The sequence below is a fragment of the Ceratotherium simum genome, chromosome 14 (genome assembly GCF_057802395.1).
Source record: "Ceratotherium simum simum isolate JZ-2026a chromosome 14, ASM5780239v1, whole genome shotgun sequence".
Lineage (NCBI taxonomy): Eukaryota > Metazoa > Chordata > Mammalia > Perissodactyla > Rhinocerotidae > Ceratotherium > Ceratotherium simum.
The window spans coordinates 14,345,790-14,361,414 of record NC_141913.1 but is presented as its reverse complement, the minus strand read 5'-3'; the positions used below and the strand labels follow the sequence as shown (position 1 = coordinate 14,361,414).

At 36.7% G+C, this 15,625-nt stretch overlaps 1 protein-coding gene across 4 annotated transcripts in view; it reads left to right on the top strand.

The window, feature by feature from the left end:
• Positions 1–15,625, top strand: part of DLGAP1 (DLG associated protein 1) — an 853,945-nt gene that overhangs the window by 81,126 nt on the left and 757,194 nt on the right. Inside the window, exon 2 of one of the 4 annotated variants that reach the window (XM_087439063.1) lies at positions 14,356–14,378. The exons of the other annotated variants lie outside the window; for them this stretch is intronic. The gene's annotated coding sequence lies outside the window, so the exon portion shown is untranslated. The remainder of the gene's footprint in view (positions 1–14,355; positions 14,379–15,625) is intronic. 4 annotated transcript variants of the gene reach the window in all.

The following is a 15,625-nucleotide window of genomic DNA, read 5'->3' as shown; positions in this document are numbered from 1 at the left end:
TCTGTGGCAAAGCCTCATACATTTGTAATCTTCCTGCATTTTCTATTCCTAACTGAAATAGATATATAAATCCCAATTTTCATAGACAATGATTAAAGACTCAATAATTAAAACTAGAAATTATAAGGGTGACTGAAAAAGCTTAGAGCACGGATGAGATAGAGCAGGAAAGCATAATAGCAGTTGAAGTGAGGTAGGGTTTGAGTCATCTGAGCTTTGTGGGTTAAGAAGGTTGTCTGTTTAAATCACAAATGCATGTGATGTGATCTGCCCTAATAAATATTACATGGATAAGTCAACAAAATGCAAGTTTTAAAGCCAAGATGCTTAAACGCAGGTTTTTTTAGTGCCATACTTTTGCATAGTAGCGGTAACGGAGTTTTCCACTTCTCTCGCTTCAACTTCTTTCCCTGCCCCGGCCCTGCACTTAGCCGTGTACATTGTACTTAACAAAGTCTATTGTAATCGCCTATTCATTTGTCTGTTTCTCTTGGCGACTGCAAACTCGTTTAGGATATTGACAGTCTTATCCACACATATCTCTGCTATCTAGCAATGTACCTAATACATCTAATTATTTTGGAATGAATGAGTCGGACAACTGCTCTTCTCTGCTGCTCATGTCACCTCTGAAGTTTTCTGAATCTTTCTGTTTCATTTTTGTTGAGTGTGATTGTGTGTATGCTATATTGTTGTTATGTTATTTTTGGCTAAAAAAGTATACTAGGCTGACTATTGGGGAATAATGTGTCGTTAAATAGAATTAGTTGATCACCTCAGATGGAGGATGGAGAGGGAGATGATTAGCATTTCCTTAATTTTTTGTATTGTTTTACAGGGATATCACAAGCGTGTCTTCTTTTTAAAAAAACCATACATTTGCATATACACACACACAACAGAACTAGGGAATAGAGAAACAGAATGAAGATAAGAAATAAAAAACTCATACTTAGAGCCACTTTTTCATATTTCTTCCTTAGGATCACTAGCAACTCTGCCACCTACGTTCATCTAGGGGTGATAAGAATCCAAGATTTGCTTCATTTTTCTCTCTGGAGACACAGGACTGGAATTAGTTGTTGGTGCCATTAAGTCCTAAAGCAAGATTAGGTAGATATGTTGATAAAAAATACTGAGGACACGAGTAGAACTCAATGAGAAGCAATTCCACTTGAAAAATGGTGTTTTGCCTAAACCATCTCATTAATTACTATAGTTTTAACTCCTTATGTACCCTCGATTCTCCAGTCTCTATTCCAACTCTGACTTCTTTCATGAGCCTCCATGTTCAATAGATGCATGAACATCTCCATGTGAATATTCTGCAGGAACTTTGTAGTCATGATATTATCTCCCTACTACTTTCCCTCTCCCCTAGATCTGTTTTTCTGTCTGCCTTCTCTAGCTCAGCTAAAATCTTCAGATCATTCTTCCCTCTGCTTCTTCTTCCTCCACACTCAGTAGGTCCTGCTGATTTTTGCCTCCTGAATGGTTTTTCTAATCAACCCCCTTCCTTCTAGTCTCACTACCTCTGTTCTAAGACTTAAGACCTTGCGTTTCTTACCTGGACTATAGTGCCGGCCTCCTAATTAGTTTTCTGGCCTCCAGTCATGTTCCCCGCGTCTACTCCTGTAATGATAATTGTTGCAATGCATCCATGACTGTATTACTCCTTTACTCAAGGCTGCTGTGGCTTGATCACCTGTCTGGTCCTCTGTGTGTCCAAATCACTGGATTGCTTCCGTTCCATCACATGGAGCACCATTCTCCCTTTTTTCTCTAAGGCAAGATTTGTAACAGGTTTTATTTCCTCTAAGAATTCTCCCTGATCTCATTTGCATACACTCCTATTCCCTTTCACTCTGGGCAAAATTCCTGTCCTCTTTATTCCCCAAGAGCCTGGGCCCATCTCTCTGTCAAATACTCACTATGGCATTGAAGGGAGGCATTTGTTTCTATTCCCCAGCATTGCACCTGTCTGTTCAGTAGGTATTTTAATTTGACTGCAGAAAGAATAAAAAAGGTCCTTAGATGGATATCATAATTCTAGGGCAAATAGACAATATTAAATTATTTGAGTTAGAAAAAAGAAATAAATGTTATAAGTAAGTAAAGAATTGGATAATGATTCTTTTTTTTTTTTTTTAAAGATTTTATTTATTCATTTTTTTTCCCCCCAAAGCCCCAGTAGATAGTTGTATGTCATAGGTTCACATCCTTCTAGTTGCTGTACGTGGGACTCGGCCTCGCGTTGGACGGAGAAGTGGTGCCTTGGGGCGTGCCCGGGATCCGAACCCGGGCCGCCAGCATCAGAGCGCGCACACTTAACCGCTAAGCCACGGAGCCGGCCCTGGATAATGATTCTAATTGTTGATGATGATTATAATCAGAAGATAAGACTGGGGAGTTCTTGTCAGCTAGAGACAAGGTAGAAGAACAAACATGTTTAACTCTTCGGTGAAATATACACACACATGCACACATGCACACATACGTGGTGTGCACACAAATATATATATATATATTTATACAAGAAAAAAATATATATATATAAGTTAGGAAGAGTTATTCCAACTGAAGAGTACATCTCTCATATAGGGAGAGGCAGTTCTATTTCTGTCTCTCCCATCAGATGGTTTTGTGGATCTTCTTAGAGATCTGTCTTTGTGACCTTAGAGATCTGTCTTCGCTTATCTGAAGCTGTTTCCTTCCCTTGGAAAAACAGCTACATATCTCTGATGCAGTGTAGGATGCTGGTCAGCTGTACTGCTTAAAACTTTATAGTAGTCTTTAACCTACTTTATTCCACAGTCACCGCTTCACCAGTGTTTGCAATAGAGAAATAGAGGGAATGGGGGAAGTGTCACTTGTTCCTCCCCTCTCTCTCTCTCTTTCTGTCTCTCCTATGTACAGAGAAAGTATGAATTTTAATAACAGTTTTACTTCAAATAGCATTACGTAGGGGAGTTATTAATAATTTCTCTATTAAAAACTTTTCAGTAATATAATACCACCTTTAAAATTAAGAAAGCATTATAAATCTGTAGCAGTCAAGGTTCCCCAGAGAAACAGAATCAATAGTATATAGAATGTATATATAGATATCAATATAGATATAATTTATCCTTTCTATCTATCTAGAGAGAGATTTATTTTAAGGATTTGGCTTGCAGTTGTGGGGGCTGGCAATTCCAAAATCTGCAGGGTGGCCCAGGAGTCTGGAGACCCAGGGGAGAGTTAATGTTGCAGTTTGAGTTCAAAGGGAGTCTGCTGGCAGAATTCCCTCTTCCTTGGGGGGAGGTCAGTCTTTTGCTAAAGTTCTTCAACTGACTGGATGAGGCCCATCTACATTATGGAGGAGAATCTGCTTTATATGTTAATCTCATCTAAAAATACCTTAACAGCAACATCCAGATGTGTTCAACCATATATGTGGGTACTGTGACCTAGCCAAGTTGACACATAAGATGAACACTCACAGGATCTAAACCATAAAAATTAAATACCATTGGCCAAATTGGAAGTGAAAATTGTGTTGGGTGGGAGGGAAAGATTTGTTAGAAAATTCTTAAAATTTCAGAATAAAAATTTAACCAAGATGCTGTTTCTGATTTGCCATCAATAAAACTATGTCTTGGGTGTTATATTTAAATTGTTATTTCTCCTGGGAATTATGAATCTACCCCAGTGTAGTCATACCATATATATATTGCTCTTTGTATTAAAGATCACTAAAATGAGTACATTGCTTATGTCCTTTATGCAAATATATGTTGATAAAATAAGATTCATTAATTTTTTTAGCATTTTGAGTAAAATATGTGACCAACCTAAAACTAAAGTAATATCTTTTTTAAAAACGACTTAAGTTGGGGCCGGCCCGGTGGCGCAAGTGGTTAAGTGCGCGCGCTCCGCTGTGGCGGCCCGGGGTTCGCTGGTTCGGATCCCGGGCGCGCACCGACGCACTGCTTGGCAAGCCATGCTGTGGCGGCGTCCCATATAAAGTGGAGGAAGATGGGCACAGATGTTAGCCCAGGGCCGTCTTCCTCAGCAAAAAAAGAGGAGGATTGGCGGATGTTAGCACAGGGCTGATCTCCTCACAAAAAAAAAAAAAAAAAAAACCACTTAAGTTTCCTGAAGAAGCAAATTTACTATTTCTGAGTGATCCCTCTGTCCCTATAACTCAAGTTTTTGTATAACATTTGGTATACAAAATTTTGCTAAATTTTTTAAGGAATAATTTGATTTCTTAGTACTTCTGAAAGAGATAGATACATTTAATTTAATTAGGAAGATTGTAGTGTTTTAGCGTAAAATCAAGCTTACTTGGTAAGATGAAGTGAAATCAACTTGAAGATAAAATTAGGAAAGTAATCATAACGGATATATTTTTATTTTTTTAATTGGTGTCATACTAGTTTATAACATTGTGAAATTCAGTTGTTCATTATTATTTGTCAGTCACCATATAAATGCATGATAAAATTAGGAAAGTGATCATCATGGATATATTTTTAAATCTAGTAATAGGAAATCAAATCATTGACCAGTTTATTGTTCAAATAGTTCTGGAAGCAATATGCCAACTAATGTTTCTGAAATTATACTCTGCCAGTTCCTCTAATGTTATCTACATTGCTACTTCTGAATAACTAACTATATTATGTGTTAGATGTAATTGGTATTTAAAATTAGTTTGCTTGATGGTCTTGAAGCAAGTCTTTTATAATTTAGGTCAGCAAAGAAAATGCCAGTGTACTAGATTAGCACAGTTCTCACTGTTTTTGTTCAGCAGTTGCAGGATAAGAAAACTGAGTACAAGATTCTCCACCTCCCCCACTGACAGAGCAGTGTACTAAATTATTACATAGAATTTACATGTTATGAAAGTGAGGAGCAAAAAATCAATTTTTCCATGAGATTACTTTGCTGCCTGTCTATATTGTGTTTGATTTATGGCATGAAAGATCAGAAACACTATTTATTGACTTTTTGGATATAGCCTCTAGAAATATGCATGGAAAGTATTTTGGTATTCTTAGTGTTATCTCACATTATGAGGTAGAAAGAGTTCACTTTCGAAAGTGTAACTGACAGGTTCTTACCTATAGTGTGAGTTTTTAAAAATGAGAAGTGGAGGGGAGACCCAAATAAATTATTTTGAAATTATCCGTAGAAGAATGATCTACACCAGTGATTCTTAGCTTCTTTTCATCATTGCCCTACTAAGGGTCCTATATAGACATTGTTTTTCTAATAGCTCCCCCATAAAACTTTAATACCGTGGATATACTGTACTCTATTTATGGACTCTGTCCCTTTTAACACAAACCATGGTAATATCTAAGATTTTTCACTTCTTGCAAGAAACAATCCTTGTGTTGAGAATGCATGACTTCCTCTTTTTAGCTCTTCTCCATCAGATTTAGAAATGAATGGACTTTTACATTAAAAGGATTCAGGTTTTTTTCCTCAGAACCCTCATTTTCCAAGAAAAATTCAATTCCCCAACCTCCCTTAAAATGGTTCAAATTTATCTGTTTTCGATCGTTTGATTTAACACAGATTTATTTACAACTAAAAATATCTTAAAAGATTATTTACTATTCAGAACCCAGATGGACTGTTTTCAAGGTTTCAGGATGATATAAATTCATTTTATATTGGAACTTTGGTCAACGGAATCCAGATCTTAGAGAAGTGTTATTGCCAAGTGTTGCTCCTGACTATATCAGATGAATATATATCTGAATCATTTTGACAATGTCTATATATGTTTATAGATCTTTGGCCAAAATTATCAAGATTTATTGTAATCTTAATGTAATTCCACTTGAAAAATCAGAGTATCTTGCTAAAGAGGAGAGACAAGATATATGTATACTGATATGATGTAAAAAAATCTATGACTAATTGCCAAGCTATCTACATTATTGTTGAAATAGAGATGTAGCTTTTGATTTAATATTAAATATAAATTTTAATTTCAAAAATTGACAATAGTCAAGTCGTTTATTTAAATATTTCATTTTTAATGGATAAAACTAAAAGAGGATATTATATTGACTATAAAATTATGAAGAACAGGATCAAATAAATTTATTTTTTATTTTTAAATCTCTGCCTATGCTTAGCACTGGTTAGCTCAATTTAGTAATATGGAAGTTCATTTATTTGTGATATATACACATATACATATGCCTATTTTTCCACTGCCAATCAGGTCATTTGTATTTTGATAGCTTTACTGAGGTATAAATTACATACAATTAAATTCACTCATTTTAGTTGTGTAACTCAGGGATTTAAAGTACATTTGTAGAGTTACACAATTATCATTCCAATCCAGTTTTAGGACATTTTCCATCATCTCAAAAGACCCCTTCAGTCTGTTTGTAGTCAATTCTCGTTCCCACCTACAAGCCCCAGGAAGCCACTAATCTGCTGTCTCTATAGATTTGCCTTTTCTGAACTTTTCATAATAATGGAATTTGCTTTCTTTGAGTGTAGTTTGCTATTCTGTTTCTAGTTTTTTAAGGTGGAAGCTTAGGTTACTGATTTGAGATCTTTCTTTTCTAATATTGGTGAGCAAAGCTATAAATTTCCTTCTTAGCCCTGGTTTACCTGCCGCCCCATAAATTTTGGTATGTTATTCATTAGTTTTCATTCAGTTCAAAATATATTCTGATTTTTCTTGTTATTTCTTCTTTGACCTATGGGTTATTTAGAAGTGTTTTGTTTAATTTCCAAATATTTGTGGACTTCTCAAATTTCTTTCTGTTGCTGATTTCTTTCTGTTATGATTGTAGAAGACACTATGTAATTGTTACTCTTTTAAATTTATTGAGATTATTTTATGGCTTAGCAGGTAGTCAATTTTGGAATATGTTCCATGTGAACTTGAAAATTTCGTATGTGTTGCTGTTGTTAGGGGAAGTATTCTATAAATGCCAGTTACTTCAAGTTAGTTAATAGTGTTGTTCAAGTCTTATAAAGCTTGATTTTCTGTCTAGTTCTGTCAATTATTGAGAGTGGGGTATTGAGGTTTCCAAGTATTGTCAAATAGTCTGTTTCTCATTTTGATTTTATCAGTTTTTTGTCTTGTGCACTTTGAATCTCAGTCATTAGGTGTGTATACCTTTATAATTATTATATATTCCTTTGAATTAACTCTTTTATCATCATGAAATGTCCCTCTTTGTATCTAATAAAAATTTTTGTCTTAAAATCTGCTTAGTCTGATATTTGTAGCCACTCCTGCTCTTTTATGGTTACTATGTGCACGCTTTATCCATTGTCATCCTTTTACTTTCAACCTGTTTGTGCTTTCAATCTAAAGTCTGTCTCTGCTAGAAGCATATAATTGAATCCTCTTTGTGTGTGTGTGTGTGTGTTTAACTACAGCTTGACAGTCTCAATCTTTTGATCACACAATTTAATCCAGTGACATTTAATGTAATTATTGATATGGTTGGATTTATATCTGCCATTTTGCTATTTCTTTTTCCCTATGTCTCATGACTTTTCTGTTCCTCTCTTCCTCTTATGCTGCCTTTTGTGATATTAAGTAGATATTTTCTAGTGTACCATATTAATTCCTTTGTTGGTTTCTTTACTACATTTTTGTATTATTTTTCTCAGTGGTTGCTCCAAGAATTACAATATGCATCTTGATTTACCACAGTCTACTTCAGGTTAATATTAATTTAATTCCAGTAAAATTTAGAAATTTTGTGGCAGTATAGCTACAATAACAAGGAAATAAAAACTGATAGGCACAACAGCTTAGATGAATTTCAAGAGAATTATGCCGAGTGCAAAGAGTTAATCCCCAACGGTTATATACTGTATGATTCCATTTATATAATAACTTGAAATAACACATTATAGAGATGGAGAACAGATTAGTGGTTGCCAGGGGTTAGGGATGAGGGATGTGTGGCTTTACAGAGGTAGCATGAAGGAACCATGTGATTATGGAAAGTTCTAGATCTTGATTGTTCTGTTGGTTACATAAATCTGCATATGTGCCTATCAGTAATATATAATATATATAGAATGAATCTTATTCAGCCTTGAAAAAGAAGGAAATCCTGTCGTTTGTGACAACATGGATGAACCTCTGGGACATTATGCTAAGTGGAATAAGCCAGACACAGAAAGACAAATAGTGTATAATATAACTTATGTGTGGAATCTAAAAATGTCAAACTCACAAAAGCAGAGGGTAAAGTGGTGGTTGCCAGGGGGAGGGGGTGGGGAAATGGGAAGATGTTGGTCAAAGGATACAAACTTGCATTTATAAGATGTGTAAGTTCTGGGGATCTAATGTGCAGCATGGTGACTCTAGGTAATAATATTTGTATTGTATACTTGAAAGTTGCTAAGAAATGATGAAATCCAGCCATTTGTGACAACATGGATGGACCTTGAGGGTATAATGCCAAGCAAAATAAGTCAGAGGAAGAAAGTCAGATACCGTATGATCTCACTCATAAGTTAGAAGATAAAAACAACAACAAGCAATCACATAGAGACAGAGATTGGTGGTTACCAGAGGGGAAGGGGGGAGGAAGGAGGGCGAAAGGGATGATTAGGCACATGTGTGTGGTGATGGATTGTAATTAGTCTTTGGGTGGTGAACATGATGTAATCTACACAGAAATTGAAATATAATGATGTACACCTGAAATTTATATAATGTTATAAACCAATGTTACCTCAGTTAAAAAAAAAATGTTGCTAAGAGAGTAGATCTTAAGTGTTCTCACCACACACATACACAAAAATGGGAACTATGTGATGTGATGGATATATTAATGAGCTTGGTTGTGGTAATGGTTTTACAATGTATTTGTATGTCAAATCACCACATTGTATACTTGAAAGACATACAATTTTTATTTGTCACCTATACCTTAATAAAGCCGGGGGTGGGGCAAGGAAGCAACTCTTTACCTGAGGTCACTGGGATTGAGTGACTGCCTACTTTTCTATCTTCATCTTCTATAACTCTCCCTCCCACTTCCTAAGCTGCAACATACTGGCTTTCGTTATTTGTTTCTCAAACATGCCATACTGGTCCCTGAAGGCCTTTTAACTTTCTTTCTTTTAGAACCATTCTGCCCTCAGGTGTTGCATGACTAGTTCTTTTTAATTATTCACATTTGTGCTCAAATGTCACCTCAGAGTAATAACGATCACACAATTTAAAGGAAGTCTTCAGTCATTTATCATCCTATTTTATTGTCTTCATAGAATCGATCATTATCTGAAATTATACTGTTCATTCATTTGTTTGCCTGTATAGGGTTTGTTTCTCTCCAACTCTAGCATATCAACTTCATGGAATAGGAATATTGCCTATTTTTGTTCCCTAACTTATCCTGAGTGTCTAGAACAGTGCCTGATTCTAGTAGGCCCTTTGTAAAGATTTGCTGAATGAATGAAAAGATTATACTTTCTGTTATTCTATCTGATACTTACAACAGACAAACCTTTAATTAAAAGCTCCAGTTCTGGGCAAGCACATATATAGATGTTTATCATCTACCAACTCTCAAAGTATTGGCTACACTGGAGTTCATGTTTCAGATGATCTGGGATGAGAGGAAGCTAGTAGCATAGGTAAATGCCTCCTACCAGCTGCATTCCTTACTGCCCTGGGACTGTGGAATCCCTGGGAATATGGAGCAGATAGGCCCTGCCCTCCAGGGGAGCTGTGTTTGTTGCTCCGTGGAGAGGTGCTGTGACTGTGAGATACTGGGCCATCTGACTGGCAGATCTTGCAGAAGTGAAGTGATGTTTCCTGCTCTCACTGAAGGTGTCAGTCATAGAGCAGATGGAGTTCTCTGTGGTTTTTCAGGTCTTACAGAATTCTTAGAGTGCGTGCTGCTCCAACTACTCCAACTCTCATGCTACTTGGAAGTAGAGAATACTTGCACAATTGCTTAAATAAACAATTCATTTGTACCACAATTACATATTGAGAGCTTTATATATTCCAGGCATGATTTAGACACTAGCAATTCAGAAGTGACAAAACAGACAAAAACTCATATCCTATGAATTTTGTTTTCTAATGGGAATCCACAGATAAAAAAATAAATGGTATATCATATATATGCTCTCCATTTATATATATATACATATATATGATATACTATTTATGATGAGGTGATGTTTCCTATGGAGAACAGTAAGGCATAGAATGATAAGAATCCATCTTAAAAGGTGACATGGTGAGTACAGGAATTTGGGAAGGGGGAGGTTAGCCTGTGGGCTGCCCATGCTGGGGGAACAACAAATGCAAAGGCTTTTGTGGCCTGTACTTGGTATGTTCTAGAAAAAGCCAGGAGGCCAGTTGACTAGAGCAGAGTAAACAAAGGCTATAATGGTAAGGTATGAGGTCCAGAAAGTATAGGATCTTTTTGGACAGAGGAATGTCATGATCTAACATGATTTAAAAGATCCCTTGGGTTGCTGCACTGAGCATATACTGTAGGGAGCAAGGCCAGAGTGGAGAGTTAGAACACTATTTCAAGAATCCAGGCCAAAGGTAATAGTGGATTAGAATAGGGTAACAACAGTGAGGGTGGTGGGAAGTGCTTAGATTCAGGGTGTATTTTGAAAGTAGAACCAACAGTATTTTCTGATAGATTGGAGGTGATGCATGAGAGAGTGAGAGGAGAAAATGATGACATCAATATTTTTGTCTTGTGTTACAAGAAATATAGAGTTATCAATTTTTGACACAGGAAAAGACTGGAACGGGCAGATTTGGTGGGCTATCATGTGTTTGGTTCGGGGCATGTAGTATAAGATGCCTATTCGTTATCTACTTAGAGATTTGCCATGGCTCTTGGATACAAATGTGAAATTCAGGCAGGAGGACTGGGCTAGAGATATACCTTTGGGAGCTGTCAGTGGATAGATAATAGTTAAACCTAGGAGACTGGATGAGTTTACCAAGGGAATGGGTAGACAGAGAAGAGAAGTCTCTGGGAAATAAAGAGGAACCTCCAAATGATATTGAGAAGGAGCCACTCATGAGAGAGACCCAGGAGGGTCCATTAAGTAAAGAACGAGTACTCAGGACGAGTGTGTGATCGCTTCTGTCAGATGTAGTCATTGGGTCAGAGTCATAGATATACGATGAAGATGAGAAACGTGGGTGTCACTGGTGACATTCAGTGAACATTCAGTGGAGCTGTTGGAGGGGTCAGAGCTATGATTGGAGCAGATTTAAAATAGCAGTGTAAGAGAGGTATTAGAGACAGCAAACATAGACAACTTTTAAGAAGATTTCTGTAAAGGGAGCAGAAGGGGAAGCAGAGAGCAGTAGCTAGAAGAGTATGGGGACCCAAGAGAAGATTTCTCTTTCTTTTTATAACTTTTTAATTTTGAAATTGTGGATTCACAGGAAATTGTAAAAAATGTGGAGGGAGGTCCTGTGTATCTTTACCCTGGTTTCCCTCAAAGGTAGCAGCTTGCATAACTATAGTACAATATCACAGCCAAGAAAAGAACATTGTTGCAATCCAGAGGTTATTAAGATTTTAGCATTATACAAGCACTGGTGTGTATTCTATGCAATTTTATCACGTGTATATTTGTGTAACCACCAGATCAAGATCCAGAACTTTCCATAACCATATGGCTCCCTCGTGCTACCCCATTAAAGCCACACACCTCTCATCCCTAACCTCTGGCAACCTCTAATTTGTTCTCCACCTCTCTAATTTTGTTATTTCAAGAATGTTATATAAATAGAATTATATGGTATATAACATTTGGGGTTGACTTTTTGCACTCAGCATAATTCTCTTGAGATTCATCCAAGCTGTGGTGCATATCAATAGTTCCTTTTGTTTGCTGAATGGTATTCCATGGTATGTATGTACCCATTGAGGGATGTCTGTGCTGTTTCTAGTTTGGGCCTGTTATGAAGAAAGTTGCCATGAACAACTGTGTACAGGTTTTTATGTGAAGTTTTCATTTCTCTGGGACAATGTCCAAGAGTGCAATTGCTGGGTTGTATGTTAAGTGCATGTTTAGTTTTATAAGACACTGCCAAGTTGTTTTCCAGAGTGGCTGTACAATTCTACATTCCCACTAGTAATGTATGAGTGACCCAGGTTCCCCACATCCTGGCCAGCATTTTGTGTTGTCACTGTTTTTTATTTTATCCCTTCTGATGTGCATATAGGGAGAGATTTCCGTTTAAGAAGAGAGTAATTGCAGAAAAGTCAGGAGCCTATCTGTACCTCTAGCCTCTTCTTAGGTAGCTTGAAGTTGTTAAAAACCAGCCCATATTTTAAAATATTGAGCAGCTGTTGTGACGTGTATGTACATAGATGTGATGTTTGTTTAAGAGAGGGCTATGCTCAGAAGATGTGGAGGTATTGAGATTATCTTGCTCTGTGGCATGAAGGGCAGTGAGCGTGTGCTTTGCATGGAGCCCGCACGCCTGTCACCAGTGGGAGCAATAGCCACTTAATGTTTCTATTTGTGTCCCAGCCTGAAAGTCTGATTCATCCGAGTCGTACACATCTGGACACTAAGACTACTCAGCCTCTAGGGTGAAATTTATGGTAGTTAGCAGTAACCGAGGAATTCTAAATTTGAGTCCTTGAGTTTTTTTTAATCTATAGATTTGTTTGTCACTGGGACAGAAAATATGTAACTTCAAAGTGCCTATGAGTTGATATAAGCTTATTAAACACTGGTGAGCCCAACGCTAAAACTACAGGACAAAAGGAACCTTGAAAAACAGTGGGGAAAAAATACATATTTAAATATATATTTTATATATATTATTTATGTATATATTTTATATATTTAAATACATATTTAAAATATGTTGTACAGGTTCAGGATCTCCTCATTTTTAGGACACAAAATGCTTTTCATTCTCAGTCTGAAAATAATGTTTCTCCTAAGCCAAATTTGCTCATCATAAAAAAATAACCAAAAAGCCAACAGCTGCAGAGAGCCTTTTACAATGAAAAGGAAATTATCTTGTGATGGAGAAAGAGAGACCTGAAAAGTGCCGATAGCAGGAGGTTGCCTGGTGGGGACCTGAAGGAGGCTGTACTGTGCTTGTTTTGCTCGGTGTGGGGCTCCCTGTTGAAGCTGCTTGTAACAACTTGATGGGACAGATGTAGCCACTTCAGGTCATTTGAAACATGTCAGCTCGGGAATGGTGATGGACACGGTGTTGTGACTTGCTGACCCCTGCTCAGGGGGAAGCCTTTATTGAGCCAGCTCATCCCCTGGGACCTAGAGAAAGCAAGGAAGAACAAGACAAAACAAAACACGAGATAAGCAGCCCAGTGTTCTGAAGTCAGAGAGGGAACAGTTAAAACCAGAAAGCTTCAGTGTATGATTTGTATTTTAAATGCTGTAAACTCCTGACTTATAATTTAAAACGAAAGTTTTCTGAGAACCAGAATTTTTGCCCAAATGCTTGCATTCTTACATTCGGTCACTGTACTTGATATATTTATATAGTCTTTTGGTGTGTAATTCTGCCCAGAAGACTTTCCAGGAGTGAGTGAAGAAGCAGCTATAATTCTGGGTTGATAATCATTGTAATCACAGAGGACATTAGTGTTTAATTGTATAGAGGGCTCAAAAAGTCACAAGCAGTCCCTCTTCTCTAGGAATTTACAACCACATATACGACAATAATGGAGAGTCACATACAGAGTATCAATGATAAAGAAACGTTAAGTCAAATAAGAGTAAAAGCTTAGACATTTCCATAAAATACTGGGCATGAGTGTATGTTTGAAAAGAAAAAGGCAAGAGTATGTGCAAAATTCTGGGTGGTGGTTGTTGGGGGAAGGGAATGTTGGCTTTTCTTAATTCAAATGGAAAAGCTTGTGGAAAAGACAAGATGTCAAGTGGGGGTGAGTGGATGAGAGATTGTTTGACTGCTAGGAGATGAAGGAAATTTCAGGCATCAGGGCTACTTTATAAAGCAATCAAACAGGAATCACAGAACACTTATTTTTGTTTAAGGAAAGCCGCTCTATGTCCTGTGTATGTGTGTATCCCTTACAGCAAATCGGGCTATGACTTTCACTTAGCAGGTGCTAAGTAAATGGCATTATCTTGATCAATAGGACTTTAAAAAGGCAGAAGGGTTGCCTTTTCAAGCCATGATTAGAGAAAGTAGTGTTGATGAGAGCGCTAACTTCGTATAAACATAAGGGGTAAGGTGCTGAGGAAAGGGAGAGATTTGGGAGCATTTTTCTCTGAAGGCTGGAATTCTTGGCCTATATAATAAAATGGGTCTGTCATATTCAAGATAGAATCTAAAAGCCTAATACAATTCTTTTCTTTTAGGTGGAGAGAACAGCCAAAGTCAGGTAAGAGAAATCTGGCAAGAAGTAGGGAGGTGTATCCTCATTTTGATGAAGTTGACAAATGCCTCTGAGTGATTAAATTTGATGTTATTGCAAAAGTTGTACAAACTTTTCCAGAACTTATGCATCAGACTTTTCTGGAAACAGTATACCATCTTCAGTGATGATCTTACTGTGTGGCACATTTTAGTACCTCATAGTTTTATTATTTGTAAATTAAGTGTGGCGTGTCAGTCTATGAGATATAATTCTTATCTTATTGCTTGCAATAGGAAAAAAATGCACTTAAATGTTTCAAATATACTGAAACAAACTCCTTACTAAAGAAGGATCATTAGTTCTAAGTCTTAGCATAGTTCAAGAAAAATGTATAAAATAAAGAAAATAAATTTGAGTCTAGTATGACTTAATGATTCCATTTGTATATCAATTCTAGATTATTCATGATGAAACTAATATTTTGATAAAAGATTAGTTATGGAGACATCTTTTTTCAGAAGGAGTCAGAATGAATTGAATCAGAAAGGCATGGTTTTAGATATTGACTTTTTTCAGTTTATTTTCAAATGCTATAGATTTAAAAATATCTTGTGCTGTGTGTATATGTATCTTTTTAAGTTAGAGATAGGAGTCTATTCACCTAAGAGAACATAAGGTAGATTTTGAGTCAGAGTGACCTAAGAATTTGGCATGTGTAAAAAAATTAAATTCTTTATCTCAGAGCTACTAAGAACTTACAAATGTGACCCTGGAATAAATAAGTATGGCTATTTTTATGAAGTCTTACAAACCAGAAAACTCCTCCTCCAAATATGTCAAGCTTAATTTTCTGCTCTGTGGAGCACAGTTAGTAGGGTAGCAAAGCCCAGTGACATTTTCCACGGTGTTGAGTTGCCAACCACTAGAAGCCTGTGGCAGTGTTTAAACCTACAGCAAACAAGCTAACAATTGGTTGAAGAAAGGATTATGTAATTCTTCCTTAATATTCCTTTCTGTGGCGTTTACATCACTGTCAGAGAGAATCATAAAGCTGGCAGAACTGGTGACTGTCTGCTAAGGTAGCGTTATCTTATAGCTATGAACCGATATCATCTTGCTCTTTTTTGCTGGTTGTTTTGGTTAACCTCCCCATCTTTTTGCCAAACTCCTGAAGAAATAGACCCTGTTTGAGTGTACTCACTTAAGTGTGTGGGGGGGCTGTGATTTCAGTGGTCATTATTTCTGCAGAGTGGCTTATATTAATTGCAAAG